This window comes from Chelonoidis abingdonii, chromosome 7 (genome assembly GCF_003597395.2).
Source record: "Chelonoidis abingdonii isolate Lonesome George chromosome 7, CheloAbing_2.0, whole genome shotgun sequence".
NCBI lineage: Eukaryota > Metazoa > Chordata > Testudines > Testudinidae > Chelonoidis > Chelonoidis abingdonii.
The window spans coordinates 18,550,866-18,569,411 of record NC_133775.1 but is presented as its reverse complement, the minus strand read 5'-3'; the positions used below and the strand labels follow the sequence as shown (position 1 = coordinate 18,569,411).

The window sequence follows — 18,546 nt, the reverse complement described above, 5'->3', positions numbered from 1 at the left end:
CCAATTAAAATTAGAATGCTTAAACTCGATAATTTTGCACAACTATAAAAAATTAACATCAATAAAAAATGTCAAATGCTTTAAAATAAACACTGATATTATCTGTTAAAATTATAAAAACTAAACTGAATTCTTCCCAGCCTAACTATGAACAATGCACTAAGATACTTTCCCTTTTGACTTACTTGAACAAAGTCTTATAGACCCAAAGAATGAACAGAATTCAGAACCCTACTTAACAAACCCTTTTTCTATGTCCAAAAATAAAGGAAACGGAAAAAAAAGAGTGAATCCTCAATTTAAATAGAATAAATTGGAATCTCTGGTTGGTTTTGTTTTTCTTCCTCTAAATGGCAAAGCATAAGCTAGTGCCTACAGCACTGTTATTTGTTGCCCTGCCTTATGTGGTTTATGCAACTATATAATGTAGTATTCAATCAAAAGGATTACATCTAACAACTGCTTTCGTCAAATGCTACAAATGCTATCCCTGAGGTACAGAGTGGTTTAAAAAGTGGAAACGAAAATGCTTATTTCAAGTCATACATTAAATCTGGGAAAGATTTTAAGTGTTTTATATATACTTTTTATTAGAAACATATACTGTGCATTCATTAGGATCTGTATTCAATTTCAGTTATTCTGGATTATGCAAATAAAATTTCATTTCATTAGCACATTTTTCTTTCAGAAAAACAGACAGAACACTGTGTTTCGGGGTGTGGTGAGGGCACACCCAGAACGAGAAAGATGATGCCCACTGTGGTATAAAAGAGCACACAATGATAATAGGTAATATTTTAATTAAGGAAACTGAACAGTCTCTGTGCATACATATTACTATCTGAAAAGTACTGCCTTTGATCCTGTCCTGAGGCTGCTATGCATAAACAGAAGCTGCACATCCTTCCTATTATGTTATGTGTTTCAAATGTGATTCATCCTGGGGATGAGAAAGTTGTGCTTAATGGTATGATTCTTGTATTAATTAAAACCACGTTTGCTGCCATGGCACTCAGTGCAGGAAGCAGAAATTGTACTGTATTCAATTTGTATGAAAAAAATGTACTTTTGCAAAAATGTACTTGATAACTATGGAGAAAGGGAGACCAGAGGATTGTTCGGACTGCCACAGATAGACCATTATTTGCATACTATGTTTTCTTTGTGCAAAAATTAATCATCTATAAATGACCAAGTTCTGTTGGCAGACATATAAACAGCAAAATAACTTCTCAAATAGCTCCCCAAATGCAGTAGTAATAAAACTGTCACTAATTAAAGTCAATATTTGTCCACTGGATAAAGAACCAGCTCTTGTAAAGATATCATCAGCATACTAAAATCATGGATTTATATTGCACAGCACGAATTTTATTCAAAGGCTGAATAAAATTCTGCTCCCAATTACACTCATGAAACCCCATCAAATGAGATTGATCTCACTGAAGTTGTAGGGGGCGCATGAGAGAGCAAAATTTGTCCGATTAAGTCTTTTTTCTGTTTAATGCGTAGTTTAGTTCTTAGCTGCATAAAAAGGGCACACTAATAGATTCAGTCCCTTGTAGTACCTACAGTGTTCCAGTTCAAAAGGAACATACTGATATAGCTTTCTGTACAATAGAATATATTTGTTATAAAATAATTTTACCCATTAGAAAAAAACAACATTGCTAGCAAGGAAATCACCTTCATTTATTTCAAAGGTTTTAAATAAAATATTTTATAGCGCGTGGGTACTGAAAAGTCTGTAAGTTTATTACTGTCTAACTACCATTTATTCAACTACCTCAGCCAAAGTCAGGGCTTCTAAGCTTAGCTAGGTCATTGGACCTAGTTCTCGGGATATCCAAGGTAGAGGATGGAAAGAAGATAGGTAAAATTTTCAAAAGTGTTTAAGTGACTTTTAAGTTTAAGTCCCATTGGACTTGGACTCCTAAGTCATTTAAACACTTGAAAATTTTACCTGATGTCTTTAAAGGAAGATACAATTTAAAACAAATGATTATTCAGGCTTTCACAGAAGCCCAGATAAGACCACAGAAAATATGAAATGTGTCTTTAAGGTAGGCTAACTTGTAAAACGCTGTCAACCGGGATCTTTTCTGCACGGGAGCATCTTCATTATGTGTCCAGCATGGAGGTGCTCTTGTACAGGGAAGATTCTGGTTGACTGATTGCATTTTAGCAGTTAACGTCCTAAAAAAGTGTGTCTCATATTTGTGAATGGACACAAGCAGCAAGTCCATCAGATCCCATTGATACCATCAGTATGATTAAAGTTCATTAAGTGATCATTAGGCCCCATCTCTCAAAGAATCTGATTTCAATGTGAAATCTTTAAGATGTGAAAGAAAATCAGAAATGCAACAGAGTCAGTAAAGGAGAATATCTGAAAACTAATATTCCCCTTCCCTATGTGATTTTAAGTTTTATGAGTCAACATTTCAGGGGTCCGTAATTTACAATAACAAACTGCAGGATAACACCTCATGCAAACAGAAGGAAGCTGAGCAAAATTAGCTGCAATAATTCTTCAAGAATATAAGCATTTTCTCATGGAATCTTACAATAGTCATGTAGCTTTGGGGGGAGGAAAGAAGGATTACGATACAAAAATAACTGCAAGGCGCTAATCCGCAGAAAAGTAAACAAAAATTGGAGCTTCCCTATCATTATATAATTATTCTCTGAACCATTTCAAATGACTTTACAGTTTCTTTGACAGATACATATATAAGTACCTCTTAGCAAATTGTATTGAATGCATATGCACTTAATCCCCCTGCTTGCAGAGCTGAGATGCAATTCTTCCCCTTAGGCCTTTTCAGTTATTACGATCAGCCCGTGTGAGATTACTGCAGATAATCATTAGAGATAATAATTTGGAGGGGGGAGTATACACAGAACTGACAATTAAGTGATTTGGAAATGGGACTGCTATAGAGCTGGTCAAAACTCCAACAAAAAACCGAAAGCCATGTAGGCATGCTTCCCTAGTGCTATTTTTCAGAGTCTCCTGCAGTGCCAGCCTTGCTCTTCCCATGACGTCCACGGTGCCTCATGCAGCCACTCGGTCATTTACTACAGCAATCTGGAAGAGCCCACTTGCAACCGCCAAGTCAAGGCCTCCCACTGGACTCAGTTGAAAACGCAGGTGGCTTAAATTCATTTATAGATCTTAAGGCCAGAAAACTATCTAATGGGCCCTTCAGCATAAAGCAGGCCACAGACTTTCATCCAGTGCTAAAGGGCTCTCCCAGTGCAGAAGAACTCATCAAGTCAAAGGCCTTCATATGATCTCACTAAGAACAGAATTACCTGGGGGAGTAGACATACTATGAACTACTCCAGTGAAAAGAAAGCATTCCTACACACTCCAGGGTCCTCTAAGTTGCTACCAGAACTCTGGATTTCATGTTTATATCCCCACCTTCTTCTTGGCTTTTATACCACTGATCTGGCTGGGGAAAACTCACAGGTGTTCCCTCTGATGCCAGCAATCGAGTCCCTTTAACTTTCCAGAGAGGTCAAGGAACCTCCACAAAAACATCCTGATCTTCACGGATTCATAGATGTTAAAGTCAGAAGGGACTATCTGATCCTATCTCCTTTGCAGCACTCCCTTTTAATGCCAGCCCCAGCAGAAAAAGAACTGGAAAGGTAACCAAACATGTCCCATATATAACACTGGACAGCTAATAGCAAACTACTGATTACTATTTACTGTTCTAACCCCCTTCCACCGTGACATTTCCACCTGGTCTATTTGCCCTAGGGCCGTAGCTCTCAAGCTAAAGTGTTGAGGGCCAGTCGCTACGGCTCAGCCACATGACAAGAAGATTTTTCTTTGTTATTGTAGAAGTGGCAAACTAAAGATCAACCCGAGAGGAGCTTGCATAGAATGAAATGTAAGTCACCTGGCAGAAAGAGATGTCAAGAAAGAAACCCTCCTAATATTTTGACAGTCAGCCCTTGACTGTTTGAAAAATTGACCTAATTTCTCCCATTGGAAAGTCCACAAAATTGTATTTTCACAATTCTCACCATTGTCATGGGAACAGGGCAGGGGTGGAATTCTATGCTATGGATGGGCCAGAAGCACCAGATTTGGATTTAAATTAGTCTGCATGTGGAAGAAAACATGTTTACAACCATGATGTCAGAGTCTGTCATACCCCAGGAACAGACTCTGACCAATAACAAAAGCAAACCAGATACAATCTGCCCATATGTTTAAAAAAAAAAGTTATAGAAACTTCTTCTTTTGAACCCTGATAAATTAGAAGTTCACTAATGAACAGACAGATCCTCTATTATGAGAATGGACCTTTATGAATATTTCCCTTGCCCAGGGTCTGGTTCCACAAGATCTCACCTAACAGAAGAGGTGGGAAAGAGCACAGAGTCTTTGACAAATTTTTTTTTTTTCAGATGGCCCTCTTGTAGTCACAGCTCTGGGATACTAAAATCTGGCTTATATAGATATAAAATATTCCCTCTCCTAATGTGGCAAAGCACCTGTGTTCTTCACACAATATCCACAGTGTATACTGTGAAGGAAAAACAAAGGGAGAACATAAATAATGGTATAATTCAATTTACGACCCATGGAATGACCCATAACTTATGAGAGGCAGAACTGCAAGTGATGATCACCCTCCGCTCTCCTGGGTAAGCAGCATGTATCTTACCACTGCACTCCATAGTGTGCTCTGTTATCCCACACCAGGTTCCAATTATTCCATGGCCTATTCAGCTTCTGATTTACTTATTTAAAAGGGTGCAACTAAATCTCACAGAGGGTGTGAGTTAAAGGCTAAGCTTGCACTGAGCTGGACCTTCAAAGCCTATCTGAATGTTCACAGCATATTAATTTATTCTACCGCTGTGTTGCTACTAAATTAAGTGGTAGTAAATTAAAACCACAAAGACAAGGACCAACAGTTAACCACATAGTGAGCAAAACAAGCGTTGCTTGCATCTTGCTCATAGAGGCTGTAGCCTTGGGCTCTGAGAAGCTGCTGAGACAAGTGAGTTTCAAAGGAGGTGGGGGGGACCTCAATTCAGAAAGCACTATCACCAGATGTGAAGGGTTTCAAACTTAAAAGTGCCAACAGCAAGTGTTTCTCAGCTGATCATAACTGATTCCACGGTATCTGAGGTAAAAGGCAATTTTGCTCTCCAGAACAGATACCAGACCATTCAGGATTAGCAACAGCTTGACTTGCCCCGTGATTTTAACAGGAAGTGAGTGAAGAGAACTGAGCATCATACCAGTCTGTGCCACTTGGAAGGCAGGCCGCAGCATTCTGTACTAGCTTCAGCTCCTGAGTGGGCTTCAGACAAAGCCCTAATCAGAACACATTTCAGGGGTTAAGCCTGGCAGTAACATAGGAGTAGATAATCATATTAGAGAAGAATGACCACAGTCTCAGTGTCATATATAACCATTCACTGTAACCAACTAACAGTAGCTTTTAAACAACAGGGTCTTCACCTTTGTTTTTTGGTTCTCTCAGTATTGGTTGATTATTATTAAGCCACCAGACCTCTACAGGTCTTGAGGTGGTGGCGTGCTTTCATGTGCCCTTCAGTTTATCATTAACAGCAAATCAAGATTTGTTTTTCAGAAAAGGATAAAAGGAGAAAGAGAAAATGGCTGAAGGCATTAGAATGCCAACACCCACCACCCTTCTTGGTCACTGATTGGAATCAAGGGACCTGGATGGCGATATTTGGTGGCCTATATGTAATTAGCTCAGTCTAGCTCCTAATGAACAAGTGTCCACATCACTAAAGCCACGATCTAGCTGGCACTAATTGCTAACTCTAGATCAAATTTTCTGAAGCACACGTGAAAAAGAAGTTCTTTAGAGAAAAGATATAATGGGAATATATATATATTAAAGGCTGTGATGCACTCAGATAGTTCAATAACATTGTATACATACCAGAGATGAGATTAGGAAAATAGTCTTAGATTATAAATATCTTCGCAGTAATAATAGTCACTGAGATTACAAATATTTAGAATAATACATTATTTGAAAAGTGAGATTAAAACAGGTTCAAAGGACTGTCTTGGGTTTTTAAAAAAAAAAAAAAAAAATTAAAAACAGCTTGTGTGCCATAGTCATTCCAGTATGCTGGTGGTAGCTACATCAGATCATCTCTATTCAATATTTCCCTTTGCAGACCAAGTTAAAAGACTAAGGATTTTACTGCTCTTAGGAAGCATACAAAAACACACAATGTACATAGCATTGGTTTAGACAGTTTTTTCTTTGGAGGGGGAAAAAAATTTAAAAAGTTTCATCAAATCTTAAAAAAAATTCAAAATAGTTTCAATTTGCTGTAATACAGAGACTGGAATGCCACCCACTTACCCCCAAGGGATTACACTCAACCCTGGTTAATCCACTCTGGCTTTAGCCAGATGTCTGGATATCTGAAAGACTTCAATGATTAGCAATTCCATAATATGTTCATATTTGCATAAAAATGCAGTTTGCAAACTGGTTTAGATTAACCAAACATACCCACTGTATAATGTTTTGTAATAATGGCTGGGACTGAAGCAGAATAAAAACAATCTGTTTAATAACAAACAAGAATCTGTTCATATGGTGAACACTAAGGCCATGTCTACACTACCCGCCGGATCGGCAGGTAGTAATCGACTGGGGATTGATTTATCGCCTCTCGTCTAGACGCGATAAATTGATCCCCAAATAGACGCCCGTACTCCACTTCGGCAGGAGGAATAAGCAGAGTCGAAGGGGAGCCGCGATGATTGACTTGCCGCCGTGAGGACAGCCAGGTAAATCAAACTAAGATACTTCGACTTCAGCTACACGAATAGCGTAGCTGAAGTTGCATATCTTAGATCGAACACCCCTGCTCTCTCCAGTGTAGACCAGCCCTAAGACCTAGAGCTGTTACAGTTCTATAGCTCCCCACTTCTTTACAGAGTTCAGCAGAAGCCCTGCCTCATTGCACAGGTATTCAGCACCCATTCTTTTCTCCATGTATTTTCTACTGTAAAGGAACATCACAGGTATGCCACTCTCTTTCACCCAAAGCAAACTGGAAAGGTGGTCTTGTGGTTAAGGCACTCAGCTGTGACTCAGGAGGGCTGGTTTCAATTCACAGCTCTATCAAAGACTTCCTCTGTGAGCTTGGAGAAGTCACTTGGCCATCCTGTGGCTAAATTTCCCTATTGTGAAATACAGATTAAGCTTCCTTTGTCCTGTGTCTTTACGCTGTTAAATGCTTTCAGACAGGGTCTTGCTGATACTATGGTGTCAAGGTTAAATCCTCACTCAGGCACTTCGAGTGCAGGAAGTGGGGGCCTGCAAGGATTCTAAAAATTAATACTGGCCACTCCAGGCTTGTATTAAATTCCCAAGGTTACAGCTTTTCTCTGACTTTGGCTTGGTAAATGCTGCCACCACCAAATGCAAAACAAAAAACAAAAAAAACTTGGACCCACAAAGGAACACTTGGGAATTCCTCCCTGTGGTGTACCCTCAAACCCTTCCACACACACCATCCGGGGAAGAGCTGAGAAAGAAAAAGGAAATTAGATGTGGCTACCAGTTAATCAAACGACATGCACAAATCTCTTAGGACACCAAAAATCCAATCCTGTTCTCTAAAAAGGTAAATTTTATTAAAAGCAAAAAGGAAAAAATACTTCTGTAATGTAGGCTTTTACTAGATTTTAGAAGAGCAATTCCAAAAATTAAGCACCCAAACTAGCTTTCTTGGGGGTTCAGCTTAAAGGTTACAAGTGAACAAAAGCATCAGGAGTTAGCACAGAGGAGATCCACAAGTCAAAATAAGAAATAAACCTGATTGTGTCTAACTAAACATTCCCTATCCAAATAATTTCTTCTAGGTGTGGAAGATACTTTTTCAGACCTGGTTCAACGCTTACACAGCATTCCGACTTATAGCATTGCCGCTCCGTCCCCTTCCAGCCCAGAGAACAACAGACAAAGGGAAAGTGTCTTTCCCCATTTTAAAAAGTTCTACCTTCCCATTGGCTCTTTTGGTCAGGTGCCCACTTTTTTTTCTCTTTACCTGGGGGACTTTTTAACCCTTTACAGGTAAAGCAAGTAAAGAAGAGCTACCAAAAGGGATTTTACAAGTGGCTGGGTGCCCATCAAAGGGACCAACCCCTCCCACTTTATTTATCACATATGGTAATATACTGCACCTAGCACAAGGAAGCCCTGATCTCAGTTGGAACCTCTAGGTGTTACTGTGAGAAAAAATACCAAGACCATACTGAAACATCATAACACAATTCAAAAGTTAGTATTTGCTTTTATAAGTTTAGGGTCATGTGAAACTCAGGTTTTCCTCTGCATTGGTTGATTGAGATGGTTTCCAATAAGCCTGGGTTTGTATATCCTGTATGTTTTGGGTTCAAACATACCCAATAACTCAAAGTGAAACTCAGCTGTAATACGTAATCATAAACCAACATGGTTCATTTAAAACTGGTCCCAGGTTCTTTGAATAAGTTCAAGAACCCTAGCAAATGTTTTGACAATCCTAATCTGAATTTTAAGTATGTAACAAGAAGCAAAAACAAGGCAGGTTACAGACATGTTTTCCAGTTTCACTGCAAATATTTACATTGCCTTGACTAGGATATTGTAATCTGAGAGCTGGATTGTGTTAGAACTTTCACAATGAACTCTTCACAGCAGTTACAGCTAGGGGAGAAGTTCAGGAAAATGAAGAATTTACTCAAATCTTTGCCCAAAACACAAACTCCAGATCCAGATATTTCCCACTGGAAGCACCGCCATTATTTGTCAGACATTTTCCTGGTTCTGGCCAGGAGCACTGAAATAGAAAAGGCTCTTTGCAGAGTAATATTAAGCCAACCAGCAGGTAAAAAGTACCAGATATCTCATAAAAAGGCTATTGTTCTGATATTTCCAGACCAGCATTACTATCCCCGGCAGTTTGATTAGTGAGAATAATAGTCTGAATTCTCCCTGCTGAACCAAGCCTCCAACCCTGTTGAAGCCAGATCTTCAGATCTTCAGAAGTACTGAACGCCCACCATTGAAAGTGAAGTCAATGCAAGCTACAGATACTCAGCAGCTCTGAACGTCAGGCCTTTGAGGTTCACCTACAGCTATTAAAATGGCCCCTCATCATGGTTCACAAGTGGGGATTGATCCTGGCACCATCAGCACTAAGAGTACAGACCTCTACAACTTGAGTCAAAAAGGTATCTTAGGTAGTAGTATCCTTACACAATGTGTGGGCCAACCACTAGATGGGCAGCAGCATGATACTCTTAGCCAGCATGTTACATTTATATCTCCAGCCTTTGAGAATAAGGTTTCACAGCAATAAGAGAAAATGCTGCCTGTAGATGAAACCAAGATGTTTATCTCTGGAGAGGAATTCCCATGCTGTGAATGTGAAAGAGTATATCCCTCCAAAGTCAATCCTGAGTGCTAGGAGTGACAAAGTGTCTTATAATATATTTCTGCTCTCTGGAGGGAATATGTGATGAGGTTATAAAGTTACTTAATATTTTTCCTTTCTTATCTCTGATCTTCCTATTTCCCATGGCCTGCTGCTGTGCTCCGACACAGAACTACACCATTCTCTCTCTTTCCCAGATACTTCATTACTCCTGGAGCAGATGTTCAGACCTGAGCGGCAGAAAAAGTAGAGCATCTGGGAAAGAGACAGAAGTCTAGTTCACTGACATCCCTCGAAGGAACAGAGCAGCAGGTCGCACGAAGCTATTGTGAAGTATCAGTTTCAACACATGAGCTGCCAGGCTTGGAAAATCTTATAAACAAAATGCAGGTTTATGCCACAGTCTCTAGTAACTGCCATATGAACCTGCTGCATAAGAGAAGCTGATCCTGTTAAGAAGCACTAATACGGAGTACTCAGATTACTGGGATCTCCAACACAGAGTTAGCAGAAGGGCAAGTGCTGAAGAGGACTAAAATCATATCTTAATAGCAACATACTGCAAAATCAGATCAGTAGCAGAAAATGATTTCTACTACTCAGTAGGAATTCAGGTCATAACACACTACCTAAATTAAGGGTCATTACTCCCCTTAATGCAGGGGTAGGCAACCTATGGCACGCATGCCAAAGGCGGCACGCGAGCTGATTTTCAGTGGCACTCAAACTGCCCAGGTCCTGGCCACTGGTCCGGGGGGGGGCTCTGCATTTTAATTTAATTTTAAATGAAGCTTCTTAAACATTTTTAAAACCTTACTTTACATACAACAATAGTTTAGTTATATATTTTAGACTTATAGAAAGAGACCTTCTAAAAATGTTAAAATACATTACTGGCACGCGAAACTTTAAATCAGAGTGAATAAATGATGACTCAGCACACCACTTCTGAAAGGTTGCCGACCTCTGCCTTAATGCATGCACATACCCAACTCCAATTAACAGTAAAGGAAGTTAGACATAACAGAGGCTAAGACGAGAATACAAGCCATAGTTTACAGTGTCACACAGATGTACATGTACATTTAAGAAAAAACAGAGAACATATATGCAAAGAGCTGTTTAATTTTTTTTAATATGTTCATTAACATAGCTAAGATGCAGCTATATGAACTACAGCTGACGGTTAAATTATTTGAATATTATTCAAACATTTTGCGTGGGAATAAACTGCACAATGCGTATTTATTTTCCAGATGACTCAGTTAGCATGAAATTCAGCTCTAGGCCAGCACACAGCAAGGCTTAAGTGGTGCATAGCCCTTGCTCAGCCCCTCTGCATGGGGTAAATTTCACTCCCAGCATACAGTGCTAAGCCAATATTGGAATGTCATGTTTTAAAAATAAAATATTGGTGATTTCCCCCTATTTTTGCCCAGATTTAGCAGTACGTGCATTGGTTAACAAAAAGGATATTGCAGCCACATTGAATTTCTACTCCTCTCATGTGTGAGATAGGATGCAACTCCTCAGGACTGACTGTGGAATTTTGCATCGCTGTTGGTGCTTTTCTTGGATTTAACTAATTGTTTTCAAGTGGCAACAGCTAAACAATCCCCAAATCTGTGTCTGTCTTACCAATATGGACCTTGGGATTCTTTTCGCAAGTCACTAGCCATTTCCTTTCAAATGTAACTCTGCAAAATTATTTGGAGGCAGGGGAGCTCAAATGGCTCCACTTCAAGAAGGGATTTTACTACAAAATCCAAGGAGGATATTGAGGACCCTGCATTATTGCTTTCTGTCATTATAAAGGGCTTGCTTTTCTTAAATAGCTTTTGTTTCAAAGCTTTACAAATCTGGCTGAATGGAATGGGAATCTAACATCACATTGGATTGCAGCTCTGAAATATACTTATAACAGTGCCTTTCACAAGAGGGTCTCAAAAAGCTTTATAAACATACATTAATAGTATCTATGTGAGCTGAAATTATCCCCATTTTATAGCTGAGCAGACTATCTCACTTTCCTATGTGATTTTCATATTTAAAATTGATGCAAATATAGTTCAAATGGACATATAATTTATAAAAGAAATTAAATAAAACCAAAGATAAAGTCTCCCATATGTAACATTACAATGAAAGTAATATTGTTAGTAACTACATAGCAAAAGGTGTGACTTCTTTTCCTGGATCATGCTGTAGATACCAAAACATCAAAATAATCACTGAACTTTGAAATGCTTCTTATTTATCACATAAAATTGTTCTCACAGGAACTAGAGAGATGTACTGCAGTTAATCAAAATATTGTCTTATTTATACATCACTGAAAATTACTCTAATTTATTCAGACCTGCATTGTTTATATTATGAATGACTGAATTAAATGTCTGTCAATACTACAGGCACAATACTGACAAGTAACACAGATGACAATCTCCGCTCTAAAGAGCTTGTGTTTGATAATTAACATTTGTACAGTGCTCTAATAAAACTAAATATGGACCTCGTCTTTCAAACCCTTACTTGTGAGAGTTGTGCTTGTACGTAATCACATAAATAGTCCGACTGCCTTCAATACGAAAGACAATATCAAAAAAGTAAGGCCTGATTTGCTAGTCTTCCAATGCTGCTACTTCAACTAAATAAAAATATAATTCTATAAATATGACTGTATATTTAGTATATTCATTTAAGAGAACTTTTAACATGCAGGAATCATTTTTAAAATATGAACTATTTTATCGCTGTATTGTTCTTTTTATTAATGAATGACAAGGTGTGAAATTTACTAGCTTTGCCAAGATCAGACCATGATATGATCTGCCTAGTTTATCTATGGTTCACATAGCAGTTTCACCTCTAAAACACTGGTGGGTATTTTCTGCTCAGCTTTACTCTAGTACTTATAGCAAGATTGGTATATTTCACTGACATAAAGAATAAAACGCATTTTTAGCAGCACAAAATAACTAGCTTTGTAAGTAGACCACAGTTTACCAGATTTCTAAACAAAATTGTTTCTAAATTTACAGATTTAAACAATGTTTCTAAAAATCACACACATTTCTAAACATAAAATTCATAACTGAGCTCGCTATGGCAAGACGACAGTGGAAGACAGCGCCTCGAAGGGATACAAAATAAAAAATAAACAGTGTATTAGTTACCTTTTTGCATATTTCTGGCATGCAAGATAGCTGATATGTTACAAGCAGCTGCATTTAGTTAGGCGTTTTTGAAGAATTTTCTTCTCTGAGGTGCTTTTTAGTGTCTCAGAAGGCTACTGGATTTCTGTGCATGTCTCTGAAGAACAGTATCTAGTGTCACACCTCAGGGAAGGTTTTTTGTTCAGCTTTAGATATTTGTATTTAAGAGCTTTAAGAAATCTTTAAGTAGATCCCTGCCTAGATCTCATTTGCAAAGGCTTAAGTTAAATAAAATGTCCTATGTGTATATAATTAGCACGTCATTCTCCGTGGACATAAATACAGTAATACACAAACTATTATTCTAATCATTCATTTGTAGTTAGTGCAACTTGTGAATAGACATGCCAGATACTAAAATCAGTCAAACAGGTCCAGAACGTATTTCCATCCTTCCATACACTGTTAGTCAATGATAGAAACATTTTATTTGTTTGTAAACATATAATGCATACTGACTGCAATAGAAAACTGGGATATAGCACTCCTAATTAAAGATGGAGGAATGCTAATCCACCGGAGGTAACTTTCAAACAGGGCAATAGTTTTTCCTATTATCTAAAATACACAGTCTATGGATATATGTTTTTAGGCATAAAAATTGTTTTACCCTATTCATGGTATTTCTGCCACGACTCTAGTTTAGCTCACAGAGCCACATGATACACCTCTACCTTGATATAACGCTTCTCTTCGGGAGCCAAAAAATCTTACCGCATTATAGGTGAAACTGCGTTATATCGAACTTGCTTTGATCCACCGGAGGGCGCAGTCCCGCCCCCCTCCCCCGGAGTGCTGCTTTACCGCGTTATATCTGAATTCGTGTTATATCGGGTCACGTTATATCAAGGTAGAGGTGTATTCAACGATAATAAAGCTGGACGTGTAACAACAATAGCCATCACAGATACTGTAACGAGTGAGAGGAAAAAGCCAAGTTATAGAATTCCTGTTCCCCATATTCACACTAACCTTGTGATTTTACTCAGAACATTTTTGGGCCAACTCTCAGAGCACTTAAGAAGAGCATTTAAAAATAAATTATTTACTTGCATGCTGCTTTTACTTGCATGCTGCTTTTAAAATGCTTTTTCTATGTTTTGTTTCCTGCACTGTGACTGCCAATCCTTCAAAAACAAAAAACAGAAGACTAAAGAAACTCTGTTCAAATTCTGCATGGAGCATGAGTTACATTTAAATGTCACAAAGATGATTTTGTACTAAATACGATGCAGTAGGCTTATGTTGTGCCAAAATGCTTCTATTTTAGCTCACAAGATCATGTGATCCTCTCTCAGTCAACAACCAGACAGTTGATTTTTAAAATGATTAGACAGCTCTGCTAGAAAGATAACTATGCAAGCTAGTTTACATCACATGATCATGTCTCAACTAGATTATTTGGTAACCCAAAGTGGACATGAGCAGATTTTTAAGCCCCTGTCCTACATATGCTTGAAGACTCACTTATTTTTACTCATATGAGTTGTCCTAGTGAACTGACTACTGACATGAATAATTTACCCTCACCCTGAACAGTTTGCAGGATCAGGATGTCCGATTATAAACTCATTGGAGCAGAAACCAGTCTCTATAAATGTTTGAACAGGTCGTCTTATGGTAACTTCTGTACACGTTGGGGGCTCTGGTTTTATTGTAATGCGAATATTAAATAATAATCATGAAGATCAATGGGCCGGCAGACCTTAGATTCCCAATCAATCAGTATTAAAGCTTTCCTGACAGTGAAAGTTTTACCGTTGTTAAGGTTACCAGTATATAAGGATGTTCATTAAAGGCTTTATTTTCAAAGGTCTGAAAAAATATCCCCTTTTACATCTGAAATGTTCATGTTTGGTCTCAGCCAAAGCACATGAACCTTTTTTGGTGGTGGTAGTGGGGGGTTGGGAGTGGAGAAATTCATTCACCCATTTTTGAATTATGGAAAAAAATAAATGAAACACTTCTAGTTTAAGTAAATGGTAATATTGAGATATGTAAGCAAAAAGATATATCTGCTAAATGTTATCATTTAAGATTTTCAAGTTAGCTAATCTTCACTGAGGTCTAGATCCTTACATATTTAGAACAAAAATTAATTATATGTATTTAAAAATTTCTCATTGCACGCTGATAATGTTTGCTAATCTCAGGCAATACAATACTTAAATCTGGCACCAAGTTAACACTAATTAATATCCAGGAGAAAAGTCTACAATACAGCAAACATTTCTACAGAAAATATTTCAATGCAGACATTGATTCTGTATTGAAACCCTTATGCTCCTACACAGCTTGTAAGTAGCACAGAATAGAGCCTCTCTCCTGCAGAATTTACAGTAAATCCAAGAGAGCAAATTATGGGCTTAAACAGCTGATTGAGCATAATAAGATTTGGGTTGTTTTTTTTTTTAATTTTTACTTTATTAAAAAGAAAACAAAACGTCATGTTAAGGTAACATTAAAGTTATTAATTTAAACACTAAAAGGTCATGAAATGAAAACGTGAAGGTTCATAGTAACATTAACTTAACTTTTTTAATGTTTATGTTGTCAAATATACATAAAATATTCCACAGAAGACATTCAAACTCAACATTAGCCAGCTGTCACCACACAGATGTCAGAGAACTCCTCTAAGGCTAGACCCTGATCCAGCAATTAAATGTGTATGATTAGACCCTAGTACCCACACAGTCACATTGACATCAACAGGATCCATCCACATGGATCCAACAACAGAATCGGGGTCATAGTTAAAGATAGGGATAATCTCAGACCACTGTGTGGTAACTGTTGGCTACAGTTGACTTTTTAATGGAAACCATTCCATAGCACGTGCAATATGGCCATTCGCTGAGTTGGTGTTATTAAAACATTGTTTTCAGCATTGGTAGCCATGTTGGTCCTAAAACCTGAAGAAGAGCTCTCTATAGCTCAAAAGTTTGTATCTTTCACCAACGGAAGTTGGTCCAATAAAAGACATTACCTCATCCACCTTGACCCTTTATTAAAACCTTAACTTTTTCATTGCTTGACCTCTGAGTATTTAAACTCAAACTTAACATGGCATTAATGTATATTTTTCTTTTTTGAATATACATTATGGCCAAGATTTTCAAAAGTGACATGATCAACTTAACACACCTTACAGGGTCCTGATGTTAGGTTATGCATGCTCAGCATTTTTTTGAAGCCTTTCAAAAATCACGCAAAATCACTAGTCATTTTTAAATATCTTAGCCTAAATATGCACACTTTACCTAATGCCAATCCAGGGTATCAGCCTCCGTTTCTTTTATGTATGTGTTATATGATAACTCAAATCTAAAATTATTGAAACGACTACAATTAAAAATAAAACAAAACATTCTTAAAATGAACGGATCACAAATATTGTTGGTTAAAACTAAACAAGAGATTTGCTTTAAGGTCATTGTTATCAATTTGCCGTGGAACTATATATACGCAGTAAGTTGGCAAAGCAGCCCACATAGTTGGAACTAAAAAGACAAATCATCATTGATAATATTACCTTACAGACCATAAGTCAAATTATCAAAAGCAGAATGAAAGGCCTACGTATAGTTACATTTAGCTAACAACTCAGTCAAACTCTTGGAAAGTGTTTTTATAAAGCAGTTCTGTACAGATCAAGTATAAAACTTGACTTCATTAATGGGAATATAGAAATGCTGGAAATCAGAGGAAAATAAGCCAAATATGTTTCTTAAAAAAGAGCCTGGTTATAGTGTTTTTCAAGAAGAAGAATACTGATGTGAAATATAACGTCCTAACAAAACTTTGTCTAACTACTGGATTAAAATGGTTGCAATCTGACAGAGGTAAATTGTAGACTTAAAATTCATCAGAGGATATTCTTCAGGATGAACAAACTGATGTTCAAGAGTTTACTTCTGTCTGCTTCCTGGTTATACTCTCACCTTCATTCCAAAAACCCAGTTAATAAATTACCAACTGATACACATTTACTCTTAGAGAGCCAGATTCTAGTACCCTTAGTTAGGAGGAACACCTAATTACTCTGTAAATAGCCTCGCTGATATCAATGGGACTATTCATGCAGTAAGGGAGTAAAGATATCAGAATCTGTCCCAAAGATACATACAATTTCTGTTATAAGCAGTCCAAGTTAGTCTTGGTTAATAAAAAAAAATTACATTCTAATGTCTATGGATGGTTGAAAAAGCCTCTTGAAAAGATATTCTCACTCTCTTTCTCTTTGGTACCTTATGCTGTGTCGGTGCTTTTCCAAATACAGCTTAAAACACTAGCAAAAAGGGGTTTCTTTCAGTTGTCTTAACCAGACACAGATACCCTGCCAAGTAGACTCAAGCTGGGTTGCCTCTTGCAGATTGCATATTAAAGTGAAGCCCACACCCTGACAGCTTGAATTAACTTTTCACCCCTCCTCAAAGAAAGAATCAGTTGTGTCCACAGGAACAGCCCATCTTCCCTTTCATTGTGCCCCAGCACAGAGGGGAGGGAAAAGCACTGATGGCTTCCCGCAGGGGAAAGTAATACGCTTTGCCTTTCTTATTAGTTTTACTCTAAATGTTGCCATTGTCTTTAAAGAGGATCCAAATCAAGTACGCATTAGACTGCGGTTTATAAACCACATTCAGCCCACTGCCCAGATGTACCCAGTTTTTACCGTACTTTGCAAATGCAAATAATGCGCACACACACACACAGCTGCTGCTCCTCCTCCCACCTCTCTGGGCTGCAGCTGGGAAGAGTGGAAGCGACAAGGAAACAATTGGTGAATCGGCGCTTTGTCTGGGGTCACCCAGTTTCATTCACTAACATGCGAGTCTTGCGGAAAAACCGCCGGACTCCACCCCCCACCCGCCCAGGCATCGGCGCGGACCAAGCCAAGCGGGCTCCGGCTCTTTGGCGGGGACGGGAGGAGAGAGAGAAGCCGACCACCCTCTTTCCGCCGAGATGACAGCGGAGCGCCCCGGCCCCGCAGCGAGGGCGCCCCGGGGGCGGGCAGAGGGGATGGAGCAGCGCAGCGGCAGGGCCGTGGGGAGCGCTGGGGGGGCTGCGCGTCCCCCGGGGGACGCAGAGCAGCGGCAAGTAACTTTGCAAAGGGCCCGGCGCCAGGAGCCGAGCGGGGACCGCGGCGCGTCTTACCTCGGGCTGTGCCCCCGAGCTCCGCCAAGCTCCCCGCGTGCACCAGCAGCAGCAGCGGCGGGAGGCTCCGCGCCCAGCCCCCCGGCCGGGACATTCCTGAGCCGGATCGCGCTACTCCGACATCCGCAGGACTGCGCCCGCAGCCCGGGCCAGCTCTCCCCGCCGCGCTGTGCTGGGGGGGGCTCTGCCCTCCCAGCCCGTCCCCACGCCGGCCGGGCACTGAGCGGGGGCGGCTGCTTCCCTCCCTCAGCCCCTCACTTGTCACTTTCCAAAACCTCCTCTCGGAGCCCGGCCCCGCACCCCCACCCGCGGGCGGCCCAGCCTGGCCCAGCAGCGCCCCCTGCCGGCCGCGCCGAGTCACTCCCGGCCCCTGCGAACCTTGTCCTGGCCGCAAGAGAGACCCGCGGCCCCCGTCCAGCCTCGCCCCACAGCCCAGGGTCGGCACCGGGCCGGCGAGGGGAGCCTGGGACAGGGAAGGCGCTGGGAGGCAGGGGGGAGAGGGCATAGGGGCTGGAACTAGGGGTGCTGCCGCACCTCCTGGCTCAAAGTGGTTTCCATCATATTCAGGGTTTACAGTTTGGTTCAGTGGCTCCCAGCACCCCTACTATAAAAACTGTGCCAGCCCCGCTGCGGAGAGGGAGAACGTGGGGTGCCCGGGAGCCTCCTCCCCTTAGATTGCTCCCCCCTCCCACGAGAGAGGGACTCAACCTATTGG

The 18,546-nt window shown here is 39.8% G+C and overlaps 1 protein-coding gene across 1 annotated transcript in view; it reads right to left on the bottom strand.

The window, feature by feature from the left end:
• The window catches only part of ROR1 (receptor tyrosine kinase like orphan receptor 1), a 252,747-nt gene extending 234,838 nt beyond the window's left edge, over window positions 1-17,909 (bottom strand). Inside the window, exon 1 of the mRNA XM_075067661.1 lies at window positions 17,832-17,909. The gene's annotated coding sequence lies outside the window, so the exon portion shown is untranslated. The remainder of the gene's footprint in view (window positions 1-17,831) is intronic.
• Window positions 17,910-18,546: the final 637 nt, after the last annotated feature.